Below are 23,150 nucleotides of genomic sequence, written 5' to 3'. Positions count from 1 at the left end.
CTTAACATTTATCCATTATCCAACCCGGTATATCCTAACTACAGGGACACGGGGGTCTGCTGGAGCCAATCCCAGCCAACACAGGGCGCAAGGCAGGAAACAAACCCCGGGTAAGGCGCCAGCCCACCACAGGGCACGCACACACACACACCAAGCACACACTAGGGACAATTTAGGATCACCAATGCACCTAACCTGCATGAGGAAACCGGAGCACCCGTGGAAACCACGAGACATGGGGAGAACATGCAAACTCCACGCAGGGAGGACCCAGGAAGTGAACCCGGGTCTCCTAAATGCGAGGCTACAGCGCTACCCACTACGCCACCGTGCTGCCTCAAGTCAAATGAGTTCACTCCAGGATGCTGCACAGTGGCACAGTGGTAGTGCTGCTGCCTCACAATTAGGAGACCAGGTTCACTTCCCAGGTCCTCCCTGCGTGGATTTTGCATGTTCTTCCCGTGTCTGCGTGGGTTTCCTCCCACAGTCGAAAGACATGCAGGTTAGGTGCATTGGCAATCCTAAATTGTCCCTAGTGTATGCTTGGTGTGTGTGTGTGTGTCCTGCAGTGGTTTGGTGCCCTGCCTTGTGCCCTGTGGATTGGCTCCAGCAGACCCCCATGACCCTGTGTTAGGATATAGTGGGATTCTGGGAATCTGTGGCCAACTCTAGCATCAAAAGGGGGTGTTTGCATGGGAAGCCTCCAACCCCTACTCCACTGACTCTTCACACCAGGTGCATTCTTGATAGTTACTGCCACTGTCAGACCCCCAGTTTGATTACTGGAGCACTACTGGCCCTGGGTGGTGAATGTCATTTTCTTGCAGTTGATTACAACTTTACCTTGGCCTCATACAAGAATCAGACTTCACTTGGCTTTGCACGTTCTTGCACAAATTGCTGTTGCAAGTTATGTAAACCGATTACTCCATCTAATTCAGGGCTGCTGGGAACTGATGCCTATTCTGGAATCACTGGGCACAAGTTGGGAATCTTCCCTTGCCAGGGTACAAGTCCAGAAGGAATAAATCGACATTGCTCCTTTGTTAGGAGTTCAAAAAGCAGACTTTAAAGACAGAGAGAGGCATCAGGGTCATCTACAAGATTGGTCTGACCACATGCTTGACTAACCCTACTCGTCTCAAGGAACTTTCTGCAAACAGCTGTGAGCATTGCAAGTTAAGACCATTCTTGTAATCCGGCATTATGCCAAGGAGGCAGCAGCAGTATTATGTAAGAAGCTCCTCTCATCTGCACTGCTTCCCACTAGGATTAGGAAGGCATTGGAGGGTTTGCATGTCTGCGCCCAAACCTATGAATGTTAATTTAACGTCAATATGACTCAAATAGAAGGCAGAGCAAATAGGCAAACAGTGCTGCCATGTACTGGAATGCTGTAAGTAGGTTTTGGATTTAGGTAGATGGAGGAGTTTCAATGTACAGTATTTATTTGAATCCTATATTTAAAAGTAATATGTAATACTGGTCCTGCAGTTTTCAGGTTGTCTGGCAAGTGTCACCAATCTATCCAGTTGTCTGCTTTTCCAATTACAGGATTACAGAAAGCTGAAGCGCAAAGCATTTCTCTGTCCTCCAGAGGGCGCACACACGCCAAGACACGTTATCTCTGTGATTAGTTGTACAGTATTTCTATTAAATTGAACCCACCACGAAGCCACACATTAAGGAAGAAGAAGGAGATGGGAAGGAATATGTGAGGGCAACCTGCCCAGTATAAATTTTAACTGCTGAATTTAGATTCTAAACTCCATTTTTCGCTGATGCCTATAATCATTATCGGACAGATAATTCGAGACAAGATTATTCAACAATAGCTAGAAACTGATTGATCTGCTTATTATTAACCTACATTGTTAATACATTTTCATGCTGGAAGAAATGCTGCCAGTAAAAATAGATGTTAGATATATAATGGAAGTACTTCATTCTGGATTTACACAACACAATTGAAATATATCGTGTTGCGTGGTGTACCTGTACTTAAAGACACCCGGACCAAATGCTTAAGAGTAAAACGTCTTCCAAATCAATTGTTCAATGCCTTGGCAACCTTTAAACGTTTTTACTTGAACGTATACGAAGTATAGGGAAAGTATTGGAAACGTCCAAAAATTCGATTGCGAGATTTAGATGAATCTTGGCGTTTTAGTCCTCCCGAGTACAAAAATACAATTTTTAAAAATTATATCTGTGTGTCGGGGCGCAGTGGGTAGCGCTGCTGCCTCGCAGTTAGGAGACCTGGGTGCGCTTCCCGGGTCCTCCTTGCGTGTGCCCCCAGTCCAAAGACATGCAGGTTGGGTGCATTGGCGATCCTAAATTGTCCCGTGTGTGTGCCTTGCGGTGGGCTGGCGCCCTGCCTGGAGTTTGTTTCCTGCCTTGCGCCCTGTGTTGGCTGGGATTGGCTCCAGCAGACCCCCGTGACCCTGTAGTTAGGATTTAGCGGGTTGAATAATTGATGTGTCTGTGCAAACACGATACCTTGAGTACGCTTTCATTTAGGTCAACCAAATTTTACTTACAAGTATTAGGTACAAAACCTAGATTTCTATCAGCTTTTGAGCTGTTTCCACTAACCAGAAGTAGTACTTTACATGAACACATACTCGATTTTTTATTTACTCATGCAGCTGCAGAGTCCGATTTATTAAACTTTACTTTTATACTAATTGTTCAATGTATTATTATTTTAATTTCATTTGTTGATGATGAATATAAAAATATAATCATTGTCTTGCAGTTTACTCCTCAAATAGCCTTCCCCATTTCATTTGCCGGGGTTTTGAGTATGAATATAAACCAAGCAGCGCCACTTAAGCGTAATTAATGTACATTCTTCATATAGCCACACGGTGGCAGCACAGACAAACAGCTGTCAGGTCTTATGTACCACAGATTGCTCCTAACGGTCATATGCGTAATTTATTTTTTAAAATTGGTTTATTTGACAGCTCTGAATGCAAAGCAGGGACCAACCAATTAATTGCAGGGCACAATTCTTCAGCAAGTTATAGAATCAGGGTGGCACAGTGCACTCTTAAAAATATGGGTTCCTTATTGGCACATTATGGCTCCTTACTGGGTTGTGTGGTTCCTTGTAGAACCATTGCTTGACAAAACACCATTTCATTCTGGGAGGGGTTCTTTGTATACAAAGTTAGGTCTCCCTGCTTAAAATAACTTCCTAAGATGTAGGAAGAAAATGTTTAATGTATGGTAGGCTACCTAGCAAAACACGAACAGATTAGTAAAACCTATACTTAGCTTGCGTGATTATATGCAGCAAAAGTCCTTTTAAAAGTATGACCCATTGGTATTTCACAAATCTGCTACCATCTAGTCATGGTTATTTACTGTATGGAGCCTGTTACAGATCTAAATACGTAAAGGTTCTTTCTGGAACCTTCTTCTGGATGGGTCTTTTGTGAGCTGAAAATGGTTCTCCTATGGCATATTATTTTGAAAAGTGTGGATAACGCTGTTGTCTCAGTATTCTGGGAGGGGATCTGTGTGGGGTGCCCACATTCCTGCCGGAGCAATAAAGCAGATAATGAGTCAGAACAAATCAGTAAATATTCTGGGCAGACCTTATCTACCTGTTCCAGTGCAAAAATTATAGCTCCTATTTCTGTGGTGAATATTAACAGATTACTGCGGTGGGCTGGCGCCCTGCCTGGGGTTTGTTTCCTGCCTTGCGCCCCCCGTGACCCTGTAGTTAGGATATAGCGGGTTGGATAATGGATGAATGGATGGATATTAACAGATTATCCAACAGTCTTTTCTTAATGATAAATTTGAAAAACAGGAGGGTACATTGAAGCCCCTGTCACACGATCATTCAAGACTTCTGTAGTATCCTGCCACTTGGCCTACCATATATTAAAGATGTCAGTTTTGTCCACATATTAGGAACCTTTTCAAAGCTCATATGTAAGAGGATGCTGCACAGAATGAAATGGTTCTTTGTCTACAAGAAACCACACAACCCAATAAAGTGCAATTACGAGAGCTGTTGTTTTTAAGAGTGTACCAGGAGAAACCCAAAAGTACAGAAAGTGTTTGGTCAATCGATTCTTTGGAAACTGAGGCTTGAATGACTTTTGGCGATCAGTTAAATTTTAACACTTAACTCTTTAGAAATGAAAGATTTGAGAACTCAACTGAGCTTTTGAATTGTAGACCCTCTTCTCCCCTGATTTATTGCTCAAGAGTCCTGTCTTCAATTCAAAAGCATGACCTGTATAAAGGATCCTCCTATTTGTTGACTGCTTTTATTTTCCAGAATTATCAAGTGAACAACATTGCATGCGTGTTGCCAGTTGTGAGCATACACCTGGACGGCTTGACATGTGCATTACACAACAAGAGAAGTGTGAGATCTTTGGTTTGTTCAGTGTTGGTCACCATATTGCTCCCCTTTTATCAGCATCTCCATGAAAACACAACATTTTTTTTTTTCTCAGCTATCACTACAAACCCCATGAGGTAAGCAGCACGTAAAAAAAAAAACTTTTGGAGGGGCACACATACTGTATACCTTTAATCTCCATTTTAAGGCCCCACCGCACTCTGGTGCTCTATGCTGCCACCTAATGACCAACACTGGTGTAAGAACCATTTTCCTAGTCTAGTTCTATAAGATTCATAAATATCTTACTAGATGACAATGCATAAACACGGGAGGTTCCTATATCCCCCCATAAGTACAATTGTATTGATATATTCTTGCCATTTCTAACAGCTTTGGGTAAACATTATTATTCAGTTAGTTAGTGACAGTCTTACCATGTACAATGTGGCATACGGTTTTTAACCGTGCTCGTGCTTGTGATCGTGCTCGTGCTTGTGATCGTGCTCGTGCTTGATGGCGTACGGGCTCTTTGAATGTGTGAAGTAACACGCAAAGAAAACGTGTTTATATAACTGATGTACCGTACAATTATGGCGTATAGAAGAAGAAATTAAGAACTTTTAATTATAGAAATAGCTAAAGTTTCTCAAGAAAGATTAAGTTTATAGAAGAAACATTTTTCCTTTTTTTTTGCCTTTTATTCTACGTGTGTAACTATTTTTTCTTGTATTCTTGTGTGGATTATTTGCTTTTAACTTTCACTAAATATTTGAAAACGAACTTTTGGACAGTGAGATTTCTTTCGACACGCGTTTTACCCGTCCTTGACAACGCCTTACGCCTCGGCGGCTACAACAGGTAGACATCATCTAACAGCGCTGCAAAGTATTCTTGTAAATCAAATTAACTGTGCATTTTGTACAGTAAAAACTTATAATACATTTAACAAGTAAATGTTTTAAAACAGAAAAATGTGTGGCTATTTACATTTAGGTAGTGTTTTAGCTGACAATATTAATTCATTGTTTCAATGTGCAAGAATATTTTATAGATAATTGTTGTATTGCTGTAGACGTAAAATGATGCTGTTTTTAAACCCTGAATGTTTGTAAAAATATTGTAATGTGAAAATATTTTAGCATTCATGTTTTGTATACATTTTAAAAATTTTAATTATTTACTACATTCATTTTTGTGGTGTAATCAGAACAGTGGTCTGTGCTTCTAACATGTTTATGACAGTTACAGTTACTGCCCAGAAGGAAGGATGGGCATCCCAGCAATGACCGAGGAGAATTTCTTGCCCAGCTGGGAAGCCAAAATGGAGGGATGGACAAATTGCGGGCACTACCTGGCCAGGATGCTTTAGAATTCCCATCCTGACTGGGATACTAGAAGAAAGAATAGACTGGTGAGAGCTGGAACCCAGAAGCAGTTCAACCCCCAGATTAATAGGTGGCAGTCTGGACACCATCAGGGCTTCATGGGGTTCAAAAGCATAGTCCTGTGGGGGTCCTTGGGTGATGATAGAGGGCGCTACCTCCCTGCCTGGCCCGGAAGTGCTTCTGACATGCCATGATGTGCCACAGGAGGTGCTCTCGGGTTCAGCTTTAAAGGAGCCCACCACCATAACTTTGGAGAGGCAGAGCTGGGAGGTAATGGGTGAAACTCACTGGAGGAGAGAATAGAAATGGAGAGAGAGAGAGAGAGAGATAGTATTTAAATCTGTTTTTTGGTTGCATTCATTGTTATATTTAATCTGTGTGGATTACAAATCCTTTATTTGAACCTGAAGTGGTGCTGGGCCTTGTGTGTCTGGGGTTTTGGGACTCGGTGGTGCCCCCTACTGGTGACACAGTAAATGATTAGGAGTTCAGCTGCCAGTCAATTAACTGCTAAATTATAATAGCTCCTTTACTGTGTGTAGCAATAATAATAATAATAGTTCATTGGCTGATTCCTTTACCAAGGCGACTTACTGTGCAATATCTGAGATACATGAGGTTGTATTACTTTTGTTTTTCCAAATGGAGCAGAGGCGGGTGAAGTGGTCACACAGTGTCACATTTGAACTCACAGCCTCAGTGTTTGCAGTCCAAAGCCTTCACCACTACACCACCCTGGCTGCCATAATTGTACTGTAATATGCTTCACTTATATACAGTAGTACCTTTCTCATGCTCAACATGCATCACAAATATTTAAAGGATTGCAACAGGAATACATGTGAAGGTGACATTATAGCACAACATACAAACTAATATCAAACATTGAACACCAAATTATAGATAAATACATAAGGAACAAAGTTCTGAATGAGATTAAGAAACAATAAACTAGAGAAAAAAGAAGAAAGCCATGAAGCCAATCTGTGCACAATTACATGTCAGCCTGTTACAATCACCCACAACGTTAAGGAACGACAAATAGGATAAGAGCGGATTTCATCGTCGGTCTTAGGGCCAAATGCTGGGAGGACGTCGGCCGTTCAATGGCTGCTCATTTGATGTCCCGTTTAGGTCTAGCAATTCCAGGCAGACTGCCACCCTCACCTGAGCCATGTGCCACTGCATGGACTGGCCACCTGTGCCCAGAACTGCCAGGTTGAGCTCCAGCTGAATGCAGCTCTCAAATGACTTGATTGGGATTGAGAAAGAACAAATGATTTATCACTTTTAACTGTTCTGTAATATTGTAACATTTGGTTTTAGATATTTCAAGTCCATGCCTTCAATAAGTCAATTACATTTATTAGAGATATCCACCTGTTAAATAAATAATTTATTGTACTGAAACCATCTGCTTCACCAGTCTCACAGAGGAATTAGGACGTGTTACTACACACATGCCAATCTGGTGGCTGCAGTGTAAAACCCACACACCCACACACAGCCATTCACATATTGACGCTGGTTAATTTCAAGAAGCCAAGGCTGCAGGATTTTGAGGTTTTAAACCAAGCAAACGTCTGATGACTCTGAGTGCAGAAGTGTTGAGAGTCCTGAGGTCCAGAGTGACGGTGATTTTAGGGGCCAGTGGGGCTTGATGGGTGACTTTGGTTTTCTACGTTCCCACACTTCCTTTGACAATACTCGAAGACTTGGGGTCCCTGCCATGTATGATGGCTTCCTACTGTCCTCGACTGCAGTGAGGTGAGCTGTGAATTTGTTAAGGGTCCATCTTTAAGACTGATGTTTCAGATGATGAATACATTCAAGAAGGCTCCTTTAAATTGGATTACATTAGCGTAATTTCCAAAGATATTTTAAGCAATTTTGAGAGTGCTATCTCATCAGACAAGCCTGAAATCCCTCTTAAGTTTTTGACTGCGTTCAAATTAATTTTTTCATGAGAAATCCTTGGCAGGGACTTCAGACATGGCCTCACTCACCAAGGCATTCATGGGGAAAATCAAAAGTAGCCTCATCAAGCTGAGCAATGAAGAGAAATCATTTTGGAGACAAGGGTATTTAGTGCCTGCCTTCCTTTTAGGGTGAACCCGTAAGATGCCAATGGTGACACCAGTCTGTTATGAGCGCTGTGGGAGCCAAGTGGGGTCATGGTCATGGTGGGTTATGTTGGTTTCATTTAGAAATCAGACACAACAGTAACAATCCTCTTTCTGAAGTTTGTCTAGAGGAGCAGAACCCAAAGTCTGTCTGCGTAGCTCCGTTAGCCATAACATGAAAAACTCAGAATGAAGAGCTGCATCTCTCACATGGCATTGTTAGATTATTGTGGGGATTTTTGTTGTGCTTTTGTTTAAGTCTCATCCTTCTGATATTGCTTAACTGACTTTACTGAGCTCCTTACGAGTCCTCTTAAGCACCAGTCACACCTTCTTTGATGGCCTCATCTGAAGTCAGATGTTGACTGATGGGTGACTAGTGCTTATTGGCCAAGGTGCCTCATAAACTATTGATTGACTTGTAATTGTACTCCTGATTCTTAATGCACTGCCTCTATGAAGAGTACCACACAAATATTGAAATACGTCTTATGATGACCAAGCTGCGTTTTGTGATGGCGACCACATGCAAACACGGTGTTCAATGTCAAATAAGAACCGAATGTTCCGAATATGCTTTAGACTTTGCATCAAACATTTTTTAATGCTAAATATGAAAAACACTACACACAAAATACAGATAATGTTGCACTTCATTTTCTTGTCTTGTCTTTTCAAATACACTACAAACATCTGACAGAAATATTTGTATTCATTATTTTATAATGTGTTTGTTTGCAAGCATCATGAAAAGAATTTTATAAAACAGTGATCGCACATAAAGTGACTTGATTCTCAGTATTGCCTTTTGACATTACAAAGAATGATGATATATATCGAGGAATAGTCAGTCAGTCAGTCATTGTCCAACCCGCTATATCCTAACACAGGGACATGGGGGTCTGCTGGAGCCAATCACAGGCAGAACAGGGTGCAAGGCAGGAACAAATCACTGGGCAGGGTGCCAGCCCACTGCAGGGCACACACACCCACACACCAGGGACAATTTAGGATCGCCAATGCACCAAACCTACATGTATTTGGACTGTGGGAGGAAATCAGAGCACCAGGAGGAAACCCACACAGACACGGGGACAACATGCAAACTCCACGCAGGGAGGACCTGGGAAGCGCCACCGTGCCGCCCTATTGAGGAATATTTGTGAGAAAATCAAACAAACACATATATTGTGAAATCTGCTGCCTCTTAGTAAAGAGGGAAGGTTTTTGCATCCTGAGTCCTCCCTGTGTGGAGTTTGAATGTTCTCCTCATGTCTGGATGAGTTTCTTCCCACAGTCCAAACACATTGCCGATTAAGTGGATGGGCGATGCTAAATTGGCCTAATGTGGTGTCTGTGTGTGTGTCTGTGTGTTCACCCTATGAAAGACTGGCGCCTTTTCCAGGTTCTGTTCCTGCATTGTGCCTTATGCTTGCCCCTCCTGACCCTCCTCCAGATTAAGCAGTTTTAGAAAATGGTACATTATGCAAATATAAGTAAATAAATGTCTCATGAAATAAATGATTTTGTTTCTCGTTTCTTTCTGGATTTATTAATTTCTTCATGTCTTTATTTCCATGATGTTGCATGCATCATGAAATACACCTTGAAATAAAACTGTCATTTTCACCCATCAAAGTGGTGGGCCCTAGTGAATGCTGTTTTGTGATTGGCGAATCATGGGTACAGAGGAAGCTCATGCTCACAACTTTGTACATGTCATTTGGCCCTAGGATTCCCAAAGTCAGGGCTATGCACAACAGTGGCAGTCGGAGTTCATTTTGGGCACTAAGGGGGTTGACATCCTTCATTGTTCAATAGCAGGTAGTCGGTATTATTAGACGTCAATGACTTGTGTTACAGGTCCTCCTCAGTGTTCTGTGCATTGTAATGCTCTGGTTTTTGAAAATAAAATAAAATGCATACTATCACACACATATGCTATGGAGATAACTTGATGGCTTATCAAATGATAATTCCACCCCAAGTTGAGGTTGTTGCCCAATGCTTCTCCTCCTCTCTCCCCTACCGATCAGATGACCGGCAGCATCAGTGACACCACGTCTGGCTTTTTCTTAAGGGGTCGTTGTAAGCCAGTCTACCTGTTGACTCCAGTCTGAAAAGACGTCTCGTTATCCTTCAACCTTTTGTTATTTTTCCATTAGCTAAATGGAGTTTGCCTACAAGGTGTCCCCAACTCTTCATCTTGTTTCTGTGTTTTGTTTTACAATACATGAATAAAAAGAAAACAAGAAAATGTGCTAGAGAAATAAATGTTGTACTGAAGGGGGTAGACAGGTTAATTACAAAAAAACTTTTATATGGTACCTTTCTATAGTGTACCATCCCATAGTACTAAACTCTATAACCGTACATTACAAAATATTTGAAGGATTCTCTCCTTTAGTGAGCCTGATAAATATACTCCTTGTTTGTCTCTGGGTCTGAACTTGGCAACTTGTGTTACAGAAAGTTCTCCAGCTTTAAGCAAACACATTTTTTTAAAAATAAGAGACAAGAGGGTGCCAACAAAAGCAAATGCCAATACTATGATGAAGTTCTGCCATCAGGCTTAAAAATTCACCCTGGCTTCCACGATGATTTGTGAGGCCGTGCTTCCTCCCTATTGACTGAGCATGCAGGTCCAATCCCATGGCTCCCACCTTTATGCTGAACTACAGCAGTCTGCCTTTTCTTCTTTTCAATCCTGCTCCTTGTTTTGAGTAAAGTAGAAGACAATAAACAGCACCTCCTGATGGTATTGCCATTTGCAGCAAAGTTCTTCTTGAACATAGCATTCCCATTTAATCTTTTATCCATCCACTTTCTTAAATCAGTTGGGGCAAATCCCACTGATATGAAATGGAAGGAAGAAACCATCATTGGCAAAGGCGCCAGTCGATCACAGGGTAGGCGCACCCACTGACAGACACAAAGGGCTAAGTTAGAAACACCAAATGACCTAACACACACATGTCTCTGGGATGTGTCTGAGACGCTCCTCAAATGATAAAATTTAATGAATTTCGAGGGTGGAAAAAATATCAGCATTTGTTATCTAACTCCAGCTTTCCAATTTCCACTTTGAAAATGTTCAGAAATGATTATTTTAATTACAGGGCAAAGGGTGCTCTTTTCATCTTCTGCATCTGTTTCATTTTCCTGGGTTAAGGAAGCTGCTATCTGATTTGCAGACTGATAGGCCCCGAGTGAGCGCGGGCTGCGAGTGGGGGGACGGAGGTTAATTGAAGCTCTAATTACACGGCAAGGGCTCCATGATCTGATTCACCGCATTCATCATATTACTAAATTAAAGCTGTTAGAATTAAAGGAGTTAAGAAAAAAATAATAATGTTTGGATATGATAGGAACAAATGAACAAAGCAGGAGGGGACAAGTGCAGAGCTGCAGTATAGTGCATGTTGGGAGTCACTGGAAAAAAATGACCAAAATAATGTCAGAGTGGCTTATCTTCCATGTCGGATGCCCGCCTTACCAGTGGATTGCTTGTATACTTAGCAGATCCTGAGCAGCATTCATTTATCCATTCAGTTTTGCAAATCAAGAATGTTTTGGGGTGGGATGTCAATCCATGGCAGGGCACACTGACACACTTGAGTAGTTAACATTCAGTAAGCTCATCTTCCAGATGTGGGAAGGAAGCAAAACAGGGAGAACATGCAAACGCCCCACAGAAAGTATCTAAGGTGAAATTTGAACTCAAGGGAACTGTTATCGGATCATACATTCTCAGTTGAAGAGTTTGCAATAGTGAGAGGCAGACCCCCGCTAAAGTCGCTTTGCTTTGAGTTCAGCAAAATCATGGCAATGATGGGGAACTTTGCTGCACTCAGTGAAATGCATTGCAGTCAATAGGGTAGGAGGAACTGAACTAGTCTACAAATAACCCAATTGTGCTCCACTCACTTAGAATCTGGAACCAATGTAGAAAGCATTTTAAGACGGAGAAGCTTCTATCTGTGGCACCTCTGCAAGAGAACCATTTCTTTCAACCGTCACAAACATATGCAGTTTTTAATATCTGGAAAAAATTTGGAATTAACTTGCTTAGAGATCTTTATATAGACAACGTCTTTGCTTCCTATGACCAATTACATTCCAAATTTAACATTCCAGCTACACATTTCTTTCACTATCTTCAAATCAGGAACTTTGTTAAACAGAACCTTCCAGATTTTCCTCATCTTGCACCCTCATCCATGCTGGAAAAAATATTGCTCAATCTCAAGGACTTAGACTCCATCTTTACAATATATAAAATCATTTTACAATCCCTCCCTTTCAAAGATCCAAGAGGACACTGGGAAAAAGATCTCTCAATTAATATATCAGAAGAGGAGTGGAAAGTAGCAATGCAGAGAATTCACTCGAGCTCCATATGCGCAAAGCATACAATTATACAACTTAAAATTATTTATCGAGCACATCTGTCTCGACTAAAACTCTCCAAAATGTATCCAGGGCATGATCCAACCTGCGAACGCTGCAAATTAGTTCCAGCCTCACTAGGTCACATGTTCTGGGCCTGCACCAAATTAACATTATTCTGGACAAAATTTTTAATTACCTTTCAGACAGCCTTGGATTCACAATCCCTCCTAACCCATTAACAGCCGTGTTTGGGGTTCTTCCAGAGGGGTTTAAAGTGGAGAAAGACAAACTAATTGTGATTGCATTTACTACACTGTTGGCACGCAGACTGATTCTGATAAACTGGAAGAACCCAAACTCTCCTCTTTTAAGTCAGTGGGAAACCGATGTGTTATATTATTTGAAATTGGAAAAATCAAATACTCAGTTAGAGGATCCGTACAGACGTTTTTCAAAACATGGCAGGATCTAATCAGTAATATTTTAAAATAAGTTCATGAAGCATAGAGAATTTATTAATTTAGGTATGTTTAAAAGCTGTAAAATTTTTATGCCGTTTGGCTTGCTCTCTCTCTCAAGGGTGGGGATCGATCTGCTCTTAACTCTATTTTTCTTTTTGTAAACGCTTGATTGCTTTGCATGGAGTGCAATAAAATTAATAAAAAAAAAAAAAAAAAATAGTGATAGGCAGACCCCCGCTAAAGTCGCTTTGCTTTGAGTTCAGCAAAATCATGGCAATGATGGGGAACTTTGCTGCACTCAGTGAAATGCATTGCAGTCAATAGGGTAGGAGGAACTGAACTAGTTTTGTGTGGATTATAATGGTGCAGTGGTCTTCTAAGTGTCCCTGAGTGCTAGAAAACAACTGCCAACCATCCTGGACCAAATATTGTGGCCAAAAATATCACCTGAGCTGTGAGGCAGTAGTGCTAGCCATGGCGCCACTGTGCTTCAAACAATAAAAGATGCAGACAAAGCATAAACCAAAAACAAAAAATGGTCAAAAGTAAAAAATATATTTATATCATTGTGCAAATGGAATTCCAATCTTTGGTGCACGTGATCTTGATTGGCCACACGCAAACAGCATTTTCTTCAAGTCATGTTTTGGCCAGTATGCGCAACTAACCACATGGGTTGGCACTTTATGAACTGCACTTATTTATTACATCAGGAACATAGAAATGCCTTGTAAAAGTGTAATCCCCCAAGTAAATCAGAAACGTTCAGGGGAATACTTGGGGAGCTAACTGGCTACCACGTTTAATCTTGCAACAAAAACAAAATAAGTGCACGATGGCACCACCTAAACAAAACATAAAGCGGTCTCTAACCGGCGTCTTGAATTTAAAGTGGATCAGATTGGGAACTCTGTCCTGTAGTAGGCTCTGGTCCAAATGCGACATCTTCTTCCAGGGATGTCCGTTTTTATTAAATCTCCAACCAGAACGGGGTAGCGCCTTCTCTGGGCATGTCATATGCCCTCATTGGACGTATTCTCAAAGCTGCAGAAGGAAGAGATGAGCTAGCTAGTGGCAGGGCCTTATCTTGTCCTGGAGTAATATTAAAGCCATGAAGGTGATCCTCAGGCACCCATACATGACAATAACAATACGTCTTCAGTTAATATTATTATTTCACAGTGTCTCAACTGTTTTCTGACTAGGTGGGGGGTGCTAATTTAAGGTTTGTTTTGACTTGTCACTGTGTCACATGGCTAATTATGCATGCATTTGGGTATCCTAGTGGGTGCAGGTTGAAGTGACTGGGAGGGAAACCAATTCAAGGAGGACCTGATGGGTGAGCGAGGGAGACAAAAGAGAGAGCATAATGCTCGTGGGACAATAGGCAGAAAGAAAACCCAATTTGATCTCTATGGCTTTTATTTATGAATTTTGACATTCCTTTGCATTATTTATTGACTGATTTTTTAACTCCCTTCAAAAGCGCTTGTTTTATAGATAATTTATTGGAGGATTTATTTACAGCACTGCACAAGTCCATCTCTATAAAATGACTATCAATGTCCCAGGTGATTGATAATGCCAAAGCAGTGGGCACATGGGGCATCACAAGTAGCCAAAGGAAGCCCAAATAAAGACACAGGCAAACTCATCACAAGATTTGAACCCATGCCCAGGAAGCTATGAGGCTGCACTACTTAAGCATTAATCCATCCATTTTTTATAAAGTCTTACATTTTCTATTACAGGTCTGTGAAAGGCTGAAAGACTTTCTGAATAAAACAGTGACCAGCCATTTACAGGACACTGGTAGGGCACACTCACACTCACTCATACTGGGATTCCACTCAGTCATCTTTACATATCTTGTTAGAGGAAAGTGGAATAGTCCAAAGAAACCAATTGGACATGGGGGAATATGTGTAAACGCAACATAAGCATTGACTGGGCCAGGATCTGAACCCAGGTCAAAGGAGCTATAAAGCTGCATGTTTAATCTGTGTGCCACCCAGCATGAATCTTGTCTTGTCTTACATTTCCTATTATAGGGTTGTGAAAGACTGAAGGACTTTGGGAAGAAGGCAATGACCAGCCATTAATCAGATTCAATATCGTGGTAGGTCGCACTCACACTCACTCAGATTAGTGTTGCCACTCAGTTATATTCACAGATCTTGTTGGAGTAAAGAGGAGTAGCCCAAGGAAACCACTTAGACGTGGGGAGAACATGTAAATGCAGCATAAGCAGTGACTGGGCCAGGATTTGAACTCTAGTTATTCAAGCTATGACGCAGCAGTTCTGGTCACTACACCAACAAGGCCATTATTTAATACAAAAGTCTGTATTGTTTATGAACTGAATCTTTATTACTCCAAAAATTCACTCAGGCTTTCTTTTACACTTTTATCATTTTTAAACCGCACCTCCACTTAGAAAGGATGAACATTGTCACACATGTGAGCTTTGGAGGCAGACAAAGGGCGCAAATCGGGGCACTGAGACACAAGACAAACAGTTGGTGTCAAGTATTAACACCTTTTCTCCTCCCTCTACAGAATTCTGGAAGAAAAGACCACATGAACCAATCACTTCCGCCTGACCCTGACCTGACCTCACTTCCGGCCCTGCTGATGACGTCACTACTGGCATCCTCAGATGACCTCACACCACTTCCTTCCTATAAACACGCCCTTCCTCCTCCTCCACTCTAAAAGTCTGCTGTGTTCACTTGCCATCAGTCCCAGTTTTGGAACTCCCAGAGATCAGTCCTTAAAGATTACTCATTAATACTGCACAATATCTCCAAATCTTTTTGATTTGTTGTGTGCTTTATGACAACATTTTCTATACAAGATTTTATTTCGTCCTGTGCATGATTCAAGACAAGGGTGCAAACAGGAGTGTGCACTACAAGATCTGCCAATCCCTTTCAATGCATGCTGATACTGGGACCAACTTCCAGGCCCCCATGACACAAAGACATGATGGTACCCTATACCAGAAATTGAGTTGGAGTCTAACAGCTATAAGGCAGCTGAACTGCTTGCTGTGCCACCGCTCTCTGTTTGTTACCAACTCTTTACTAGAACATGTATAAGAACATAAGAAATTTGACAAACAAGAGGAAACCATTCATTTCATCAACCTTGTTTGTTTAGTTAACAGCTAAGTCGTCCAAAGATCTCATCCAGATTCTTCTTAAAGGTTGTCAAGGTTTGTACTTCAACTGCATGTCTTTGTAGTTTGTTCGAGATTTACACAAATCTTTCCACAAACAAGTGCTTCCTGACTTCAGTCTTAAAGAGATTTCCTCTTAATTTCCACTGATGTACTCGACTATATGTGATTCTCCATTAAGCTGAAGGAGTTCTGCTGGGTCAGCTTTATCGATGGCTTTGAGGATTTGGAAGGTCCACATGTAGTCTCCTCTGCTTGAGACTGAAGAGGTTTAACTCTCTGAGTCTGTCACAGTAGGACATGTCATTAACTCCTGAGATGATCCTGGTTGTTTTCCTCTGCACAGTATCAAGTGTTGCTTTCTCTTTCTTGAGGCGTGGCAACCAGAACTGCACTCAGGACACCAGATGTGGTCTCACTATTACATTATATAGGCTGAGCATAATGTCCCTTGATTTTTATTTAGCAGTTTTAACAATGTATCCTATAATTTTATTTGCCTTACTTTTTCATTTCTTCTGCACATTTCTTAGATGATGAAAATGTTGTGTCAACATAAACAGTGGCTCCCATCTTGCAATTATAACTGACGTTCCTTCCATCCATGTGTAGTACTTTGCACTTTTCTACATTCAACTGCATTTTCCAAGTGTTTGCCCTGTTCTGAGGCTTTTCCAGATCTTCCTGAATTGTTTCTGCAGCCTCTTCAGTGTCTGTCAACCCTCCAGTTTTAGCGTCATCAACTACACCAAAATCTATGCTATTAATATAAAAAGACAAAATCAATGGTCCAAAGACAGACCCCCTTAGGAACTCCACTGATGACCTTACACCACTTGATGTGCTCCACTCTAACCCTAACCCTAATCCTCTTATCTGTACTCTTTGCCTCCTGTTGGTTACTAAACCCATTCAATAAATTTTAGGTTTGCAGAGAGATGAAGGATCATAGGACACAAACCAAGAGCCATTCCTAGACAGGATGCCAGGCACTAACACTCAGCAAATTTACAGTCACCATTTGTCCTACTCTGTGTGTCTTGAGGATGTGGTAAATACACCATGTACACAAAGAAAAAAGAGAAGAAAAAAATGAGCATTCCTGAGACTAAACTTTGCCTTCTGAAGCTAACCACTGTGCCATCATAAGCTCCCACTGCTTGGATTACACGCTAATACTCTACTTACCAGCATTTATAAAAGAAAGAAAGAAGCCATTGTGTGCCCACAATTAAAGCATTCAATTGATATTAAATTACAAGGTTTGCAATTCTTCCAGGCAAATATGATACAGGTGTAGGAACAGTGGCACTCTGTCTGTAAGGAAAGGGGCACACCATTGTGTCTGGACAGGGACGACTGATGTGCTTTTGAGAGGAACATTTAAGAATAAAGAAGGAGCTTCTTCATCTCAAATTTGAATCATTGCAGGTGGACTGATAAAATAAAGTGGAGGGGTTGGAGCTTTTTAGTATTGACTAGGGTTAGTCATTGAAGCCTCCATCTCCAAGAACAGACTTGTCTCATAATCACAGAGTGATGAAAAATACTGACACTCTCTGATCGTGGCCGAACTCAAGCTGAATGCCTCACAGAACAGAATTCAAAATGAGTGAAACAATACAGAAACATCTACCATGGTCTTCTTTGTATTAATATGGCGACTGCCTGAATGGTGCAGTTAAAGGGAGGGGGAAGTCTGGCAATCTGCAACAATATGGACAGAAGTCAAACAACCCCATGATGACCTACACTCTTAAAAATAAAAGGTGCCAGATTGGTTCTTCTGCGGTGGGCTGGCACCCTGCCCGGGGCTTGTTTCCTGCCTTGCGCCCTGTGTTAGCTGGGATTGGCTCCAGCAGACCCCCATGACCTTGTAGTTAGGATATAATGGGTTGGATAATGGATGGATGGATGGATTGATTCTTCAGAGTGAAGCCGTAGGGGAACAAAAAAGATCCATCTATATAAAGGTTCTAGAAAGAGCCTTCTATGTATTTACATCTATCTATCCATCCATCCATCCATCCTCTTCCGCTTATCCGGGGTTGGGTCGCAAGGGCAGCAGCTTAAGCAGAGATGCCCAGACTTCCCTCTCCCCGGCCACTTCTTCCAGCTCTTCTGGGGGAATCCCAAGGCGTTCCCAGGGCAGCCGGGAGACATAGTCCCTCCAGCGTGTCCTGGGTCTTCCCCGGGGCCTCCTCCTGGTTGGACGTGCCCGGAACACCTCACCAGGGAGGTGTCCAGGAGGCATCCTGATCAGATGCCCGAGCCACCTCATCTGACTCCTCTCGATGCGGAGGAGCAACAGCTCTACTCTGAGCCCATCCCGGATGACTGAGCTTCTCACCCTATCTTTAAGGGAAAGCCCAGACACCCTGCGGAGGAAACTCATTTCAGCTGCTTGTATTTGCGATCTCGTTCTTTCGGTCACTACTCATAGCTCATGACCATAGGTGAGGGTAGGAGCGTAGATCGACTGGTAAATTGAGAGCTTTGCCTTACGGCTCAGCTCCTTTTTCACCACGACAGACCGATGCAGAGCCCGCATCACTGCGGACGCCGCACTGATCCACCTGTCGATTTCACACTCCATTCTTCCCTCACTCCTGAACAAGACCCCAAGATACTTGAACTCCTCCACTTGGGGCAGGATCTCTCCCCCAACCCTGAGAGGGCACTCCACCCTTTTCCGGCTGAGGACCATGGTCTCGGATTTGGAGGTGCTGATTCTCATCCCAGCCGCTTCACACTCAGCTGCTAACCGATCCAGAGAGAGCTGAAGATCACAGCTTGATGAAGCAAACAGGACAACATCATCTGCAACAAGCAGTGACCCAATCCTGAGTCCACCAAACCGGACCCCTTCAACACCCTGGCTGCGCTAGAAATTCTGTCCATAAAAGTTATGAACAGAATCGGTGACAAAGGGCAGCCCTGGCGGAGTCCAACTCTCACTGGAAACGGGCTCGACTTACTGCCGGCAACGCGGACCAAGCTCTGACACTGGTTGTACTGGACCGAACAGCTCTTATCAGGGGTCCGTACCCCATACTCCTGGAGCACCCCACAGGATTTCCCGAGGGACACGGTTGAATGCCTTTCCAAGTCCACAAACACATGTAGACTGGTTGGGCAAACTCCCATGCACCCTCCAGGATCCTGATAAGGGTGTAGCGCTGGTCCACTGTTCCGCGACCAGGACAAAAACCACACTGTTCCTCCTGAATCCGAGGTTCGACTATCCGACGGACCCTCCTCTCCAGAACCCCTGAATAGACTTTTCCAGGGAGGCTGAGGAGTGTGATCCCTCTATAGTTGGAACACACCCTCCGGTCCCCCTTTTTAAAGAGGGGGACCACCACCCCGGTCTGCCAATCCAGAGGCACTGTCCCGATGTCCATGCGATGTTGCAGAGACGTGTCAACCAAGACAGTCCTACAACATCCAGAGCTTTGAGGAACTCCGGCGATCTCATCCACCCCCGGGCCCTGCCACCAAGGAGTTTTTTGACCACCTCGGTGACTTCAGTCCCAGAGATGGGAGAGCCCACCTCAGAGTCCCCAGGCTCTGCTTCCTCATTGAAAGGCATGTTAGTGGGATTGAGGAGGTCTTCGAAGTACTCCCCCCACCGACCCACAACGTCCCAAGTCGAGGTCAGCAGCGCACCATCCCCACCATATACGGTGTTGACACTGCACTGCTTCCCCCTCCTGAGACGCCGGACGGAGTACCAGAATCACATTGAAGCCGTCCGAATGTCGTTCTCCATGGCCTCCATGGTACCTATCAGCTGCCTCCAGAGACCCACAGGACAAAAAGGTCCTATAGGACTCCTTCTTCAGCTTGAAAGCATCCCTGACTGCCGTTGTCCACCAACAGGTTTGGGGATTGCCACCACGACAGGCACCGACCACCTTGCGGCATTTAATAGCGACAGTTTAATAACTATGACTTGATGGTAAAAGATTTGTGAAACACCAATTTGCAGTATGCAAAGAACCATTCCCAGAATGAAATGGGGCTTTGTGAAGTAATGGTTCTACAAGGAACCACACAACCCAGTAGAAGTGCTATTAAAAATTATTTTTAAGAATTTTACTTCCCTACCAGTTTATTTTATATAACATTTAAAGATGAAATGGCATGTACAGCAGCAGCAGCTCAGTGACTTTCAGTATTAAAGTATCTATCTATTGAAGGTGTAGTGTATAAGCGATCCAGCTTGGGGTCAACACCTTTCAGAAAGAAAGAAAGAAAGAAAGAAAGAAAGAAAGAAAGAAAGAAAGCCTGGACACCTCTACACGGGAGGATCGGGGAAGTGTGGCCAGATCATTTACCTCCCCAGGGACGCTACATGGCAAAACCCCTGGGTTTCAGGGGTACCTTGGACTAACGCAGGGCTTCATGGGAGTCGGAGTTTGGCGCAGCCTGTTGGTGGCTGAGCCCTTATGGACACCCGAAAGTGCTGCCGGAAATCAAGCACCTGGAGCACTTCAGGGTGCCTTATAAAAGGAGCCAGCAGCTGAGCCAGTCAGGAGCAGGAAGACTAAGCTTGACCAAAGGAGAAGGAGAAGATATTGTCTGAGCATTGTGATGTGCTTGGACTGTGTTGCTGAGCTTGTGGGAGACGGGGAAGATGTTTCCCACAACGGAAAAGAAAAAATAAAAACCAGTGTGTGCTTTTAACTTGAGTCCCACGCTTATCTGTGTCGGGTTCAGGTGGCGGTGCCAGCATGGTGGTCCACACTGTTCAACACAATACACAACTGTTCAGCCCTTCAAGCAAATACCACATGGAAGACTTCCTTTTCTGTGCATTACGGTCCTCGTGGATTTTCAACGGCAGAACAGCTGCGAGAGGCAGGTAGCCGGATAAAATCGGGATAAAAATGAGACAAATCTGTAACACACACCTCAGAGAGTTATTTGGCGGTGCTAAAATGGTGTATAAATGCATGTTGTGTCCAAAGCAGCGCTTATAAAATCCATCGCACGCATTGCCACGTCGATCCAACAAACTTTCCCTACACCTCTAGGGTTGTAGCAAACCTCAGTAACAGAACAAAAATCCTCATGGTGTACGTATAAGAGTGTTCAGAAAGGGAATGGACGGACGCATCAGTGAATCCCAGCATTTCAGCGGTACCCCATGCACTTAAATGCAGTTTTAGTGTCATACCGGAAATTAAAAACGGAGAGGAGCTCCTCGTCAAAGAAAAAGGTTGTGCTTAAAAAAAAATCACAGCTTGAAAAACCAGTATTTCTGGGAAAAAAACACCTCAGTGTTAACTCTGATAAATTGCTCAGCTGCTAAGAAGCAATTTATCTAATCTCGAAGGCTAGTGTGTTTAGAAACTGTAAGCGCATTTGATAAAAGGTTTTATATGATCTAGCGTGGCTCGTCAAAGCCAATAAGAGAAAGCGGCATGATTAAAATGAAGCGGTATCTCTGCAGGCAGGTGGTCACCCCGCTACGAGGGTTAAAGAATTTAGCAGGTGAATCTGAGCTGCAGTGCGAATGAGATTAGGGCTTGGGAAGGACTCAGCGGTGGAGGTCTGGGTGGCTAGTCGAGCTGAAGAGTGACGGCAAAAGCCTGATCCGACGTTATGGGGTCATGGCTGATCTTTACATTTAATCATTTATTTACCTCAACTTTATTTTTTAGAACACCTTTAACAATAGAGGTCGTGATTGTTTTTTTTTTGTTTGTTTTTAACTATAGCGGACCTCCAAAAAGGAGGTTGGCATTCCGTTCCCGTCATAACTATGACATTATCCCTCATAGTATTAGAAACATATTGTATGTGGTTTTCAAAGTAGTGTAAAGCCGAAGGTATTGTAGGCCACAGTACAATTTTCCCGAGATCGCTATCCCAATCAGGCACCGATGTAAATATAAGTACTGTAATTAAGGTTGTATAAATATAAAACAATAAATGCCATCCTGCAGTAGTAGTGCTAAACCTAAAGTATATATAAAGCTTTGGAAATGTTAAAGGGTATACCGAAAATTATACCATTACATCACATTCACATTCTCAAACCTGTTCAAGATAACGTGTTTGCCAGAGTCTTTCACAAGGTAGGAAACAGTCCTGCACAGATCGACAGCTCTTCACACGCGAACATTAGGTCAACCTAGAATCACTGATTAAATAACCGAAAAGTTCTTAGACAATGGGAGAAATATACCGTACAGACGCGGAGAACACGCAAACATTACACAGGAAAAGAAGTGACGCACCTCACCTGACTGGAACCGAGGATGGTGCATTCAGTGTTTGCTGAAGGGTACATGGCGCTAATAGGTGGCAGGATGATCCCTCTATTCGTTAAATATATCGTATTATATGGATGGTACCCCTTCCACCACACCCCCCTTGGAAATCGGTGCGCGTTCATATACTCGTATGCATGCTATACGCTCGACGCGACATAATGACATCCGATAGCAGAGCTGGATAGAAACGTTTTCTTTGTTATAAATGAAATCGAGGTTTTGTTTCCTGGTCCCGCGGTCCCCGTCCCCCCGGACGTCGGTTAGGGTACAAATGTATGTTCGTGATTCCGTTAGAATAGCGGGTTTGGGTTGGGTGGGAGTGAACGGGAGTTGCGAAAGTGGGTCGCATGTATAAGCCTTCTCACCACTCAAGCCATTGCTCTGCAAGCGTCGATCGATTACATATCCCTTTTCTGCTGTGTAATGTTACTATTAATACCCAGAAAAAGAAAAAAAAGTAACATTTGCGAAGAAGGGCCTACGAGTTAGGCGATATGAAATATATATGGTCTATCATACATACACGGCAATGAGTGGCTAAAGCACTGCATTTTAAACTACACATATGCAGGCAAAATCCATACCGTTGTCTCACACTGTGACCCTGCGCTCCAGCTATAACACAATATCTGTAAATAGATTTGATACGTCTTGTAAGCCGCTTTAGTTAAAAAAAGGCTTGTTTAATGTATTGTGGTTATAGAAACTGAATCTGCGTCGCCACAAGGAGTCAGATAAACGCCAAACGAAGTTTTCAGGCACGTCATGCTAAAATCCTCATGTTGGGTGTTTCATCAGATAAGTGAATGCAGTGGTCCATAGGTGGCCTTCCCTATTCGAAACGGATTGAACGATTTGGGGGAAGAATGCAAAGATTTATATTTTTTTAATTGTTCGAGTCTTAGAGGTCCAAGTACTGTAGTCTCTCATTGCAACTTCATTATGATCTGATACC

General features: G+C 42.8%; 1 protein-coding gene across 1 annotated transcript in view; it reads right to left on the bottom strand.

The window, feature by feature from the left end:
* The window catches only part of LOC120535937 (endothelial cell-selective adhesion molecule-like), a 133,446-nt gene that overhangs the window by 21,535 nt on the left and 88,761 nt on the right, over nt 1-23,150 (bottom strand). The gene's annotated exons all lie outside the window — the stretch shown is intronic.

This window comes from Polypterus senegalus, chromosome 9 (genome assembly GCF_016835505.1).
Source record: "Polypterus senegalus isolate Bchr_013 chromosome 9, ASM1683550v1, whole genome shotgun sequence".
In the NCBI taxonomy this organism is placed as follows: Eukaryota; Metazoa; Chordata; class Cladistia; order Polypteriformes; family Polypteridae; genus Polypterus; species Polypterus senegalus.
The sequence above is the reverse complement of the archived record's forward strand: the minus strand, read 5'-3'. Positions and strand labels throughout refer to the sequence as shown.